We start from the raw sequence: 14,058 nt of genomic DNA on the forward strand, positions 1-14,058 counted from the left end.
CACTTGATTATAACAGGTAGGAGCAAGTTTTTCCAACTTTATGTGGCTCAATTGGTTGAGGATGTCGATTGTTAAAAAGGGTTCCAAGGGGAGGATCAGGGTATGATTCTGGAACTTAGGTCTTTTGGATACGAAGAGAAACTCACAAAACTGAACTTGCTCCATTGGAGAAACAATTAGGATAAATCATGACCCAAGTTGCTGGAAAAAGAATTAATAATGTAGTGCAAGCAAGATTGTTATCTAGTAATGAATGCAGAACCTGGAGGAAATGTGCATAAGATTAACAAACCTTAAACAAGAGATGAAATTAGAAGTAATTATTTTTCCTACAGATTTGTGACAGTTTATGTGTTGATTAACTCATTTAAAAAAAAAATCTGGCTGTGAGTGGGATTGAATGTTATTTATAGCGTTGAATTCTATTCCTAACCAATTTGTTTATTTGGGCAGATAGAAATAGAGATGACTCTGTGGAACATGGTGGTTCCTGTGTTGCTGGAACTAAGACAATGTTATGCAAAGAGAAGTGGGTGATGAAGTGTAAATTATATAAGTTGTAGGGTTGAACAGATATTCCGCTATTTCACTTGACTGCCTGTGGGAGGAGGGAGAAATTAGTGCCTTGTTGGCCACGTTGAGCATTGTGTGTGGAAGAGGCTGGTTGGGCTGAATGGGCTTTTGTTGTTTTACATTCGAACTGCTCATTGACTCGAATAACATTTGTTCGCAGAAGAGGTGCTACCTAGGGGTATATTTTCCTCTGAGTCTAAAATGAAAGCAAAATAAAATTACCAGACTGAGGACATTTTAATGGCACTTTAGTAAAATAATGTTACTTTTATACATGTGGCAGAATGTGTATGGGATAAACAAAGGATGTCATATGGCTGCATAATAGTTTGTCAGCCTGAATTGTTCAGAATTATCCAGTCGGCTTTCTTTTGCACTCTCAATATATTACCCGTTTCTGGTAAGTGACCAGAGACCATCAAATCTGCAGACCAGACCCAAATTCTGTTCCATTGAAAAGAATCTGAATCTGAATTCAGCATTACGAAGAGTGGAACTTGGCATCTGACTCTGATTGGATACTTTGTCTACAGGTCCTGGAGAATAGTATTACATGTTGCTAAAGATGTTGTGACTATGTGTCTGCCCTAAGGGCAATAAGGGCACCGAAAATCTGAAGTTTTGTGAATATCTCAATTAGACACAATTGTGCCCCCCTTTTTAAAGAAAAATTGGTGTGTTGCTGACGTCACAATTTTTCCCGCATATGTTGGTCTATTTTGGTTGTCTTGCTTTAATCATCTATGGGTTCTTGGAGATAGTAACGAGGGACAGCACCAACTGTAGTTGTGATTTTTTTTTCATTTGGTGTGCAGTGTTTTGTGGATGAATGGAGGTGCTGTTCAATTTTTGGTGGTCGAGCAGTGAACACGAGTTCCACTTACTTTGTTAAAATCTAAAATGGTTCCTTAGACACGTTTTGTCTGCCTTAACTAATCTCTTAAATTTCTTTTGATCTATGTGAGAATTAGATTGTGTACTTTAACTTGTTACGAATGGTTAATTTTATGATTCCCGGGACCTGCACCTGGTTAAGCTATTGGCATTCCGTGGGTAATCTTTGTGATATTGCGCTCTAGTGTTTTCCTTGTTTTCAAATCCCTCCATGGCCTCGCCCGTCCCTGTCTCTGTAACCTCCTCCAGTCCTACAACCCTCCAAGATCTCTGCTCTCCTCCAATTCTGGACTCTTGTGCATCCTCGATTTCCTTCGCTCCACCATTGGCGGCCGTGCCTTCAACTGCCTAGGCCCTAAGCTCAGGAATTCCCTCCCTAAACCTCTCTGCCTCTCCACCTTTCTCTCTTCCTTTAAGACGCTCCTTAAAAACCTACCTCCTGTCCTAATGTTTCCTTATGTGGCTCTGTGTTAAATTTTTGTTTGATAACGCTCCTGTGAAGCGCCTTGGGACATTTTACTACATTAAAGGCGCTATATAAATGCAAGTTGTTGTTGTAGTGTTAAGAAAAAATACTAAGAGAATCTATTATGCTGCGTGAAAATAATATTGTTGCTTTGATTGTGATTAATTTGTAGTTCGGGTACAGTCTAGGCACATTCCCACGAGGCAGAAAGGTAGGGCAACTAAAGCCAGAGCTCCCTGGATGACGAAAGAGATAGAGAGTAAGATGAAATGGAAAAAAGGGGGCGTATGACAGATGTCAGATTGATAACACAAGTGAGAACCAGGTAGAATATAAAAAGTTCAGAGGGGAAGTGAAAAAGGAAATAAGAGGGGCAAAGAGAGAGTATGAGAATAGACTGGTGGCCAACATAAAAGGGAATCCAAAACTCTTCTACAGGCACGTGAATATTAAACGGGTAGTAAGAGGAGGGGTGGGGTCGATTAGGGACCATAAAGGAGAATCTACCCATGGAGGCAGAGAGGATGGCAGAGGTACTAAATGAGTACTTTGCATGTGTCTTTACCAAGGAAGAAGATGCTGCCAGAGTTTCAGGAAAGGAAGATGTAGTTGAAATACTGGATGGACTAAAAATTGATAAAGAAGAGGTACTTGAAAGGCTAGCTGTACTTAAAGTAGATAAGTCACCTGGTCCGGATGGGATGCATCCTAGGTTGCTGAGGGAAGTAAGGGTGGAAATTGCGGAGGTACTGGCCATAATCTTCCATACATCTGTAGATACGGGGGTGGTGCCAGAGGACTGGAGAATTGCAAATGTTACACCCTTGTTCAAAAGTGGATTGATTAGGGAAAACCAGCACAGATTTGTTAAAGGCAAATCGGGTTTAACTAACTTGATAGAGTTTTTTGATGAGGTAATAGAGAGGGTAGATGAGGGCCATGCAGTTGATGTGGTGTATATGGACTTTCAAAAGGCATTTGATAAAGTGTCACATGGTAAACTTATGCGGCCCATGGAATAAAAGGGGCAGTAGCAACATGGATACAGAATTGGCTAAGTGACAGGAAACAGAGAGTAGTGGTGAACGGTTGTTTTTCGGGACTGGAGGGAGGTGTACAGTGGTGTTCCTCAGGGGTCGTGCTGGGACCACTGCTTTTCTTGATATATATTAATGACTTGGGTGTACAGGGCACAATTTCAAAATTTACAGGCGACACAAAACTTGGAAGGGTAGTAAACAGTGAGGAGGATAGTGATAGACTTCAAGAGGATATAGACAGGCTGGAGGCTTGGGCGGACACGTGGCAGATAAAATTTAATGCAGAAAAATGTGAAGTGATTTTGGTTGAAAGAACAAGGAGAGGCAATATAAACTAGAGGGCACAACTCTAAAAGGGGTACAGGAACAGAGAGATCTGGGAGTATATGTGCACAAATTATTGAAGATGGCTGGGCAGGTGGAGAAAGTGGTTAAAAAAGCATACGGGATCCTGGGCTTCATAAATAGAGGCATAGAGTACAAAAGTATAGAAGTCTTGATGAACCTTTATAAAACACTGGTTTGGCCACAACTGGAGTATTGTGTCCAGTTCTGGGCCCCACACTTTAGGAAAGATGTGAAGGCCTTGGAGAGGGTACAGAAGAGAGTTACTAGAATGATTCCAGGGATGAGAGACTTTGGTTACGTGGATAGACTGGAGAAGCTGGGGTTGTTCTCCTTGGAACAGAGACAGTTGAGAGGAGATTTGAAAGAGGTATTCAAAATCATGAAGGGTATAGGCAGAGTAGATAGAGAGAAACTGTTCTCATTGGCGGAAGGGTCAAGAATCAGAGGACGTAGATTTAAGGTGATTGGCAAAGGTGACATGAGGGGAAACTTTTTTTTACATAGCGAATGGTTAGGATCTGGAATTCACTGCCTGAGGGGGTGGTGGAGGCAGATTCAATCATGGCCTTCAAAAGGGAACTGGATAAGTACATGAAAGGAAAAAAATTTGCAGGGCTAGGGGGAAAGGGCGGGGGAGTGGAACTAGCTGGATTGCTCTTGCACAGAGCCGGCGCGGACTCGATGGGCCGAATGGCCTCCTTCTGTGCTGTAACCTTTCTATGAAATGGGTTTGAAACAAGAGTATTCTTCACTTTTGTTCTTGGATTTCTGCAATATGGTTCAGACCAAAGAACTCCAGGAGTTCACATATTTCTCGTGAGATATGCTTTCACTTCAACAACTGTGAAAAACTGGCAATCAAGTTATTGTCTTCACTTTGTTATTTTGAACTTCTAGGTCTTCAAATCTCTCAACAGATTTAGTTTTATTTTCAAATATTGGCTCATTATGTTAGAATACTCCTGATATTAAAAGTCTAAAAAAAATCTGTATAGTTACTGTATGGATTCAGTTTCTACTCCTTAATGCTTTTTTATATACAAGATGTATTGTGTTACAAAATGGCTGTTTTGGATCAGTTAAATTCTCGTGTCAGTCTTGTACTCACTGCATCAACGTCTACTTTATCATTTGCTGTCGCTTGTGTTTATTGCTAAGATACAATCTCTTCCTATCTATTGTATTGAATGTACTGTGTTTATTGTTAAATTACAGCTTTGATAGATAATGACTGCAATATCCTCCTCGTTCCTCTTCTTACATTGTACATTACGTACATCTGGGCCCTGTTGTCACAATAGTGATACAACTGAAATAGGAACGATAATAGTGAAAATGAGTAACAAAGAACGTGCGGCCCCTGGAGCACACATCGCAGAGTTAGACTCACAAAGCCCTTTCCATAACCTGGCAGGGGAGGTTTCAATCTGCTTTCTTTTCAATCCCCAGAGTTTCCACATGGGAAACAAAAGAAAGAGCCACAGTAATTTTTAATTGCTTCATTCTGGCCACAGAAACATTGGGGTAGAAATTGGTATGTGTTCCGCCAGTTGCACATGTAAAACCAAAGCATACCAATTTAGCAGCGGAACGCCCTGCGCCCGATCACCCCGCTGCTAAATTCGTGGGGCCCATTTTTTTTAGGCGTAAAACAGGCATTAGGCTCTCTGAACATGTTAATGAGGAGTCTAAGGCCTGTTGAAGGATCCCTTTTTTGACCCTGAGATGAACTTCCGACCCCATATCCACTCCATCCACCTCCGTAACATCGCCCGTCTCCAACCCTACCTCAGCTCATCTGCTGCTGAAACCCTCATCCATGCCTTTGTCACCTCCAGACTCGATTATTCCAATGCTCTCCTGGCCGGCCTCCCATCTTGCAGCCGTCGTAACTTGAGCTCATCCAAAACTCTGCTGCCCGTATCCTAACTCTCACCAAGTCCCTAAGCTCTGGAATTCCATCTCTAAACCTCTCCACCCCTTTCTCCTCCTTTAAGACACTCCTTAAAACTTACCTCTTTGACCAAACTTTTGGTCACCAGTCCTAATGTAACTCAGTGTCAAATTTTGTTTGATAACGCTACTGTGAAGCGCCTTGGGATGTTTTACTACGTTAAAGGTGCTATATAAATGCAAGCTTGTTGTTGTTAGTTCCTGATGAGTGGGGCTGTCATCGCAGGTAAGGCCTCACTGTCGCCACCCAAACCCCCCCCCGACCACCATAGCCCGCTCCAATCCCCCCCTCCCAAGACTTACCTGAGGGCCGCTGCCAGTACGGCAGGCGGCCCCTGAAATTGTTTTCCCCCTTTGGGGCGAGCTGCCTGTGGAAGTGTGGCCAGTGTTGGCAGCTCACCCCAATTATTCAGTTGAAGCCCAAGATCCAATTTTTATCGATCCTCGGGCCTCTAAGTTCGGGAGCGCGCTGCTTCTGCCAGGGCAAGACTGGGCCCGAAATTTCTGGGCCAGGCTAATTTCTACCCCATTGGCTCTTAGATTTTATCTCCCTCTGAAGACTCGCCCGAGCCTCTGACAAACAGAAAGAGTATCTACTCTTCCGAGAGGAGGGAGTTTGTCACTTTGTTCCGCTCGCCTTCAACTCGACGACGTTGCAGGTGATTGGCACCATTCCAATATGCAGGAACCAAGTTGGAAGAGATTTGTAATTTGCTGTCAGGATATTTGGAAAAAAAAATGTTCGCTCAGTGCAGACTATAACATCCTGTCCTATTTACAGAGTTTATCAGATGAAGGTCAAAAATCCAGTTCCATCAGGATAAATGTAGCGATGATATATCTCTGCCTTCAGTTATGAGGCACCCCTTCATGTCCAAACTTATAAAACTGGAAAACTAGTTGGCATCACAGACTCTTCTGAATTGAATACTGCACAAGTTGATGGACCCTTTCTATGGCTCTCTGTTTTTCTAAGTGATTTGTTTGCTGTCTAGTTTACCTAGGGCAATGTTGGTTATATTAGGACCAATTCAGGGTTTTGGGAGTTTGCTTCTTCAAGTTTTGTTTTACTGTTTAGTATTGGATCAGCAGGTTGATTTTTTTTTTTGCTTTTTGGATATCCTTTTCTGTTTCTGATCCTGATTTTTTTTTTATTGCATTGTACGACTGTTTATCCTCAATCCGTTTTACACACTAGCCTTGTCGACAGCTGCTGATTCACTTGCTGCAAGAAAATTGCTCAGCATTGGAATTCCTTTGGGCATTCCGATAGCACTCCCAAGATTTGGAGGAGCGTCTGTGGAGGAGGGTGCAATTGTACCTGAGGTGTTTGGTGCCCACTGACCCTCAACCCAGGAGTCACATGTTCAGATCCAGGCAGGCCTTCTTGGGTATGTCAGAAGAGATCTGCCCGTTTTGATAGAGTAAATAAGGAGAAACTATTTCCAGTGGCAGAAGGGTCGGTAACCAGAGGTCACAGATTTAAGGTGATCGGCAAAAGAACCAGAGGGGAGATGAGGAAACATTTTTTTTACGCAGCGAGTTGTTATGATCCGGAATGCACTGCCTGAAAGGGCGGTGGAAGCAGATTCAATAATAACTTTCAAAAGGGAATTGGATAAATACTTGAAAGGGAAAAATTTACAGGACTATGGGGAAAGGGCAGGGGAGTGGGACTTAATGGACAGCTCTACCAAAGAGCCGGCACAGGCACGATGGGCCGAATTGCCCCTTTCTGTGCTGTATCATATGATACTGTGATCATCTACACTTTGCGAGGGAGGCAGTTTCCAGCTCCTCGAACCAGACATCCAGACAGCTTGCATTTAAGGGGAAGCTAGATAAGTACATGAGGAAGAAAGGATATGCTGATAGTGAGATGAAAAAGGGTGGGGCATAAACGCCGGCATGGAATAGTTGGGCCGAATGGCCTGTTTCTGTGCTGTAGACTCATAGGAACAGGAGTAGGCCATTCAGCCCCTTGTGCCTGCTCCGCCATTTGATAAGATCATGGCTGATCTGTGATCTAACTCCATATACCCGCCTTTGGCCCATATCCCTTAATACCTTTGATTGCCAAAAAGCTATCTATCTCAGATTTAAATTTAGCAATTGAGCTAGTATCAATTGCCGTTTGCGGAGGAGAGTTCCAAACTTCTACCACCCTTTGTGTGTAGAAATGTTTTCTAATCTCGCTCCTGAAAGGTCTGGCTCTAATTTTTAGACTGTGCCCCCTACTCCTAGAATCCCCAACCAGTGGAAATAGTTTCTCTCTATCCACCCGATCTGTTACCCTTAATATCTTATAAGCTTCGATCAGATCACCCCCTAACCTTCTAAACTCCAGAGAATACAACCCCAATTTGTGTAATCTCTCCTCGTAACTTAATCCTTGAAGTCCGGGTATCATTCTAGTAAACCTACGCTGCACTCCCTCCAAGGCCAATATGTCCTTCCGAAGGTGCGGTGCCCAGAACTGCTCACAGTCCTCCAGGTGCGGTCTAACCAGGGTTTTGTATAGCTGCAGCATAACCTCTGCCCCCTTGTACTCCAGTCCTCTAGATATAAAGGCCAACATTCCATTAGCCGCCTTGATTATTTTCTGCACCTCTTCATGACACTTCAATGGTCTATGTACCTGTACCCCTAAGTCCCTTTGGACATCCACTGTTTTTAACTTTTTACCATTTAGAAAGTACCCTGTTCTATCCTTTCTTGATCCAAAGTGGATGACCTCACATTTGCCACAGTTTTGCCCATTCACCTAATCTATCAATATCCCTTTGTAATTTTATGTTTTCATCTACACTGCTTACAATGCCACCAATCTTTGTGTCACCGGCAAACTTAGATATGAGACTTTCTATGCTTTCATCTAAGTCGTTGATAAATATTGTGAATAATTGAGGCCCCAAGACAGATCCCTGCGGGACTCCACTAGTCACGTCCTGCCAATGTGAGTACCTACCCATTATCCCTACTCTCTGTCAACTTTCGCTCAGCCAATTTCCTAACCAAGTCCATACTTTTCCCTCGATTCCATGGGCTTCTATCTTATGTGGGACCTTATCAAATGCCTTCTGGAAGTCCATATAAATAACATCCATTGACATTCCCCTGTCCACTACTTTAGTCACCTCTTCAAAAAATTCAATCAGGTTTGTCAGGCACGACCTACCTTTCACAAATCCATGCTGGCTCTCTCTGATTAACCTGAAAATTCTCGAGGTGTTCAGTCACCCTATCCTTAATTATAGATTCCAGCATTTTTCCCGCAACAGATGTTAGGCCAACTGGTCTATAATTCCCTGGTTTCCCTCTCTCTCCTTTCTTAAAAAGCGGAGTGACATGTGCAATTTTCCAATCTAGAGGGACAGTTCCTGAATCACTCAATGTGATTCTGTGTAACTTCCACCGCAGTGGCAGTGAAGGTGACCACAGTGTTAAATTTCTGTCGCAGTGGGTCTTTCTAAATCACCACCATGGAGATTTACTAAATCAGTCAGTCCTCAGCCAAATGACGGGGTAATCTTCCATCACTCTGTCTGTGGAAAGAAGCACTTTTTTTTAATATGGCAGATTTCCCATAAGTGCATGACATCATTGATGGTACGTACGAGGCCACCCAGGGCATTTAAAACCAACTAGCTGAACAGGAGATGGTTTTCATTCCATTGATGTGTGAGTTGTCTCAAGCTACAGCAACCGACCAGGTAAGTGACTGCGCATCACCTTGATCGCAGCCACTTTGGTGCCTTCATTTTGGGACACCACATTGTTGCCACTGTTTCTTCAAGAAGGAGGGAGACCAGATGGATGGCTCCTCAGAGACCAAGAAAACCGTTGAGAACAGCCGCTCAATGCAGATACAATGAAGTGCGAGCCTCCGACGGAGCATTGTGTCAGTCTACTCGAGCAGAGGTTCTGTCCTTGGACAGATCAGGGAGGGTCCTGCTATTTCCAAGCGTATCTGAACATTGACGGACAGGAAAAGACCCACTGGTCCATCCAGACTGTCCCACACATCTACGATGCCATGTGCATCACAATATATGCACTCCCCACCCCACCTCTCCGGAAGCCATGTAATCTCCTGGGAGAGAAGAAAAACCAGATTAAAAACACAGGAAATGAGTTTTTAAAAAAAATCTGGAAAATTCCTTTCTGACCTTCGTAGGCGATCGAAACTAGCCCAGGAGATCACTCTGGCCCTGATTAATGTTACACAGTACCTTCGTTTTGTACGAGGTGATCTCCACCCCAATCAGAAACAAGTCCAGCTCTCGCCTGAAGGAATTCAGTGAATCAGCGTTTACTGCACGAGCCGGCAGTCTGTTCCAGAGGCTCACTGTTCTGTGGGAAAATGACCACCTCGTGATATCTGACCCAGTTCTGGCCTTGCATAACTTGAGATTGTGACCCCTGGTCCTCCCTAACCTATTTAGTTGAAACAAACTGTCTGTACAAACATAATCTATTCCCTTCATCATCTTATAAACCTCAATTCCTAAGTCTGTGCTTCTCCAAAGTGTCGAGTCCCAGCCCCTTTAGCCTATCTTGGTAACTAAGATGCTTTAAGCCAGGAATTAGTCTAATGGCCCTCTTCTGCATCCTTTCCATAGCCTCAATATCATCCACCATATGAGGAAACTTTTTGGACTCAATCAAGGGATATGGGGATAGGGCAGGAAATTGGAGTTGAGGTAGAAGATCAGCCATGACCTTATTGAATGGCGGAGAAGGCTCGAGGGGCCGTATGGCCTACTCCTGTACTTTTTCTTACGTTCTTAAGAGACCAGAACTGGGCACAGTATTCTAACCAAGGTTTTGTACAAGGACAAAATGGTCTGCTTTGTCTTTCAGTGAACTGTCCTATCAATACACCCTAGAACCCTATTCGCTCCAGCTATCACTTCCCGGCATTGTTCATGAACTTTTAGAGATCTATGCAGTAGAACGCTCAGATCTCTTTCTTTCTCTTTGGTGCTTAGTGCTTTTCCCTGAAGGGTCTAGGTTCAGCCATCTTGCATAAGACTGCACTTTTCTAAGTTAAACATCATTTGCCAGCCACAAGCCGAATCCCCCAACACCTCTAGATCTGCCTGTGGTGGTCGTACATCGTCTACAGTTCTGACTCGCATCAAACTTGCAGATCGTTCCCCCAATACCCACATCTGGATCATTAGTAAAAAAAAATAGTAACGGGCCTGACACCGATCCCTGCGGGACACCACATGTGACTGGTCTCCAAGCAGATCCAAATCCATCTATTACGACTGTCTGCCTATGGCCTTTTAGCTAATTCTCAATCCAGTGCAGTGGATTGCCACAACTACCTGAGACTTCGATCTCGTGGAGAAGCCTCTTATACGATACCTTATCAAAAGCTTTTTTTGGAAGTGCAGGTAGACAATGTCTGCTGGGTGTTCCTCATCCACTATCATGGTTACTTCTTCACAAAAATGCAATCAGATTGGTAAAACAGGGCCTCAGTTTTTTGAAGCCAAGTTAGGTGTCCCTGATACGTCTTTCTCTGTCTAAGTGGTCATATAATGCATCCCTAATGATTCCCTCAAGCATCTTCCCTATTACTGATGTCAAGCCAATGGGTCTATAGTCACCCAAATCTGTCATCTTTTTTAAAGATGGGGAACTACGTTAGCCTCCTTCCAGGTCTAAGGGAACAGTCTCAGTCCCCAGTGAGCTATTAAAGATATGGGCAAGGGGCTCACACAACAAGTGTCCCATCTCCCTGAGGACCCTCAGGTGGATATCATCCGGACCAGCTGCCCTAACTATTTTAAGCTTCCTAATTCTATCTGAAACAATATGTTCATCTATTTTAATCGTAACAGTTTTATTGTTAACAACATTATTAGATTCTGACAGTTGAGTGTCATCTTCAAGAGTGAAAACCGATGCAAAGTACTCATTTAGTATTTCCGCCATACCCCGTGAGTCTTTTGTAACCTGCCCTTGAGCGTCCTTCAGTGGCTCAATACAATCCTTGACAGTTCTCTGTCTCTTCACAAAGCTGAAAAAGCTTTTTCCATTACTACCACAATTGTCCACGATCCTCTTTTCCATTAACCCTTTAGTGGCCTTAATTTCCTTTAGCTGTTCCTGGTACGTATCTTTGATTTGTTGAGTATTATAGGACTCTAGTTTGTAGAAACATTTTTGTTTATATCTTATTTGCAAGGGTCTGTAGGCATCTGCTGCACCTTGCACAATTTTGCAATCCAAAGAGGTTAACTTTGCAAAAGAGAATGAGGAAGCCCAGCCCCAACCATTAGCAGAGGACAATGAGTAAGAGGGGGAAGAATTGATGAAGGCAATTTGCAGCCAGGAAGGCTCATTTGAAAGTCACTGATTTGACAGGCCATTAACCCGTCATTAATATAGTATGGCCAATCTGCAAACAATTCTGCACACTAAACCGTGCCCAATCAATATCATTCCTCTCACTTTAATCAACTCCGCCTGAACTACCTTGTATAGTCATCAACCCATTTACTGTTGCCTTTATACGGCTCTTCTCAAAAGTACTGATATGGCTACATTGAAATCAAGTGCAACCATTTTATTTCCCTGCTCGTGTTCTGTGTAAATGCTATTACTGTGCTTTAGGTGACAGTATACAATGTATGTCTCCTACTGCCTAATCTAGTGCTACTTCTAAGTGCTTCCCCAGTGGAAGGACTAAGCATGGTGACAGGCTGCTGACCAACAATGAGGGGGAGGAACGTGTCCCTATAACTCAGTCTTGGGTCATGAGATAACCCTGCATCTGTTGCCATCACTTCTGGTACCAGGCTGGCCACCTGATCCAGGGTCAGCTGCATTGGACGAATATTAATCACCTTGAGAGACAGCTGCCTCATCCTTGCTCCCCACTTCCACGCTTCCTGCACATTGGGGTGCAGTGGTTCATGGAATCATAGAAATTTACGGCACAGAAGGAGGCCATTCGGCCCATCGTGTCTGTGCCGGCCGAAAAAGAGCCATCAAGCCTAATCCCACTTTCCAGCACTTGGTCTGTAGCCTTGTAGGTTACGGCACTTCATTTGCATATCCAAGGACTTTTTAAATGCGATGAGGGTTTCTGCCTCTGCCACCCTTTCAGGCAGTGAGTTCCAGACCCCCACCACCCTCTGGGTGAAAAGAATTCTCCTCAGCTCCCCTCAAATCCTTCTACCAATTACTTTGAAGCTATGCCCCCTGGTTATTGACCTCTCTGCTAAGGGAAATGGGTCCTTCCTATCCACTCTTTTTTTATTAGTTCATGGCATGTGGGTGTCTCTGGCAAGGCCGGCATTTATTGCCCATCCCTAATTGCCCGTGAGAAGGTGGTGGTGAGCCGTCTTCTTGAACCGCTGCAGTCCGTGTGGTGAAGGTTCTCCCACAGTGCTGTCAGGTAGGGAGTTCCAGGATTTTGACCCAGCGACGATGAAGGAACGCCGATATATTTCCAAGTCAGGACGATGTGTGACTTGGAGGGGAACCTGCAGGTGGTGTTGTTCCCATGCGCCTGCTGCCCTTATCCTTCTAGGTGGTAGAGGTCGTAGGTTTGGGAGGTGCTGTCGAAGAAGCCTTGGTGAATTGCTGCAGTTCATGTTGTAGGTGGTACAGACTGCAACCACAGTGTGCCGGTAGTGGAGGGAGTGGATGTTTAGGGTGGTGGATGGGGTGCCAACCAAGCGGGCTGCTTTGCCCTGGATGGTGTCGAGCTTCTTGGGTGTTATTGGAGCTACACTCATCCAGGCAAGTGGAAAATATTCCATAATACTCCTGACTTGTGCCTTGTAGATGGTGGAAAGGCTTTGGGGAGTCAGGAGGTGAGTCACAATAGGCCCCTCATAATTTTTATAGACCTCAATGAAATCTCCCCTCAGCCTCCTCTGTTCCAAAGAAAACAACCCCAGCCTATCCAATCTTTCCTTATAGCTAAAATTCTCCAGTCCTGGCAATGTCCTTGTAAATCTCCTCTGTACCCTCTCTAGTGCAATCACATCTTTCCTGTAATGTGGTGACCAGAACTGTATGCAGTACTCAAGCTGTGGCCTAACTAGTGTTTTATACAGTTCTTAGGATGATTCTCCTCGGCCCGAAAGAGCCCATCCTCTGCTGCACCCTTTCTAATGAAAACATCCAGTGTGTCTTCAAATAGGAGAGTTTTTAAAAAATTCTCTTTCAGGATGTGGGCATCGCTGACACGGCTGCTATTTACTGCCCGTCCTTAGTTGCCCTGAGATGGTGATGATACAACTGAGAGGTTTGCTAGGCCACCTCGGAGGGCAATTAAGAGTCAACCACGTTGGTGTGTGACTGAGTCTCATTGAGGCCAGACCGGGTAAGGACGGTAGGTTTCCTTCCCTAAAGGATGTTAATGAACCAGTTGGGCTTTTACGACAATCCGACTGCTTCATGGTCACTTTTACTGATAACTGCATTCAAATTCTCAAACTGCCATGGTAGGAATTGAACTCAGGTTCTCTGGATTACTAGTCCAGGGAGTTCTCCCTCCCCTTCCCTCAGAATCTTCTGTCTCAAGCGAAAATTCTTGACACTTGTGGAATAAAAGCTGGCAGCTTTAAACTCGGAGCGGGAGCTCCCCAACCAGTTATAGTGCTTCCTATGCCCGTGGAAGACGCGCAGGAAGCTTATGCTGAGTATATTAATGAGCTGACCTTGCTGAATTCATCAAAATCCATTCTCCTGTACGTAGATGTGTATCCCGATGATTATGTGGAAGTCCCGACGGTACTTTCACCGGGATTGCTG

General features: G+C 44.2%; 1 protein-coding gene across 2 annotated transcripts in view; it reads left to right on the forward strand.

Annotated features, from left to right (window-relative positions):
- Window positions 1–14,058, forward strand: part of LOC137324777 (ADP-ribose glycohydrolase MACROD1-like) — an 812,403-nt gene that overhangs the window by 748,502 nt on the left and 49,843 nt on the right. The gene's annotated exons all lie outside the window — the stretch shown is intronic.

The sequence above is a fragment of the Heptranchias perlo genome, chromosome 8 (assembly GCF_035084215.1).
Source record: "Heptranchias perlo isolate sHepPer1 chromosome 8, sHepPer1.hap1, whole genome shotgun sequence".
Lineage (NCBI taxonomy): Eukaryota > Metazoa > Chordata > Chondrichthyes > Hexanchiformes > Hexanchidae > Heptranchias > Heptranchias perlo.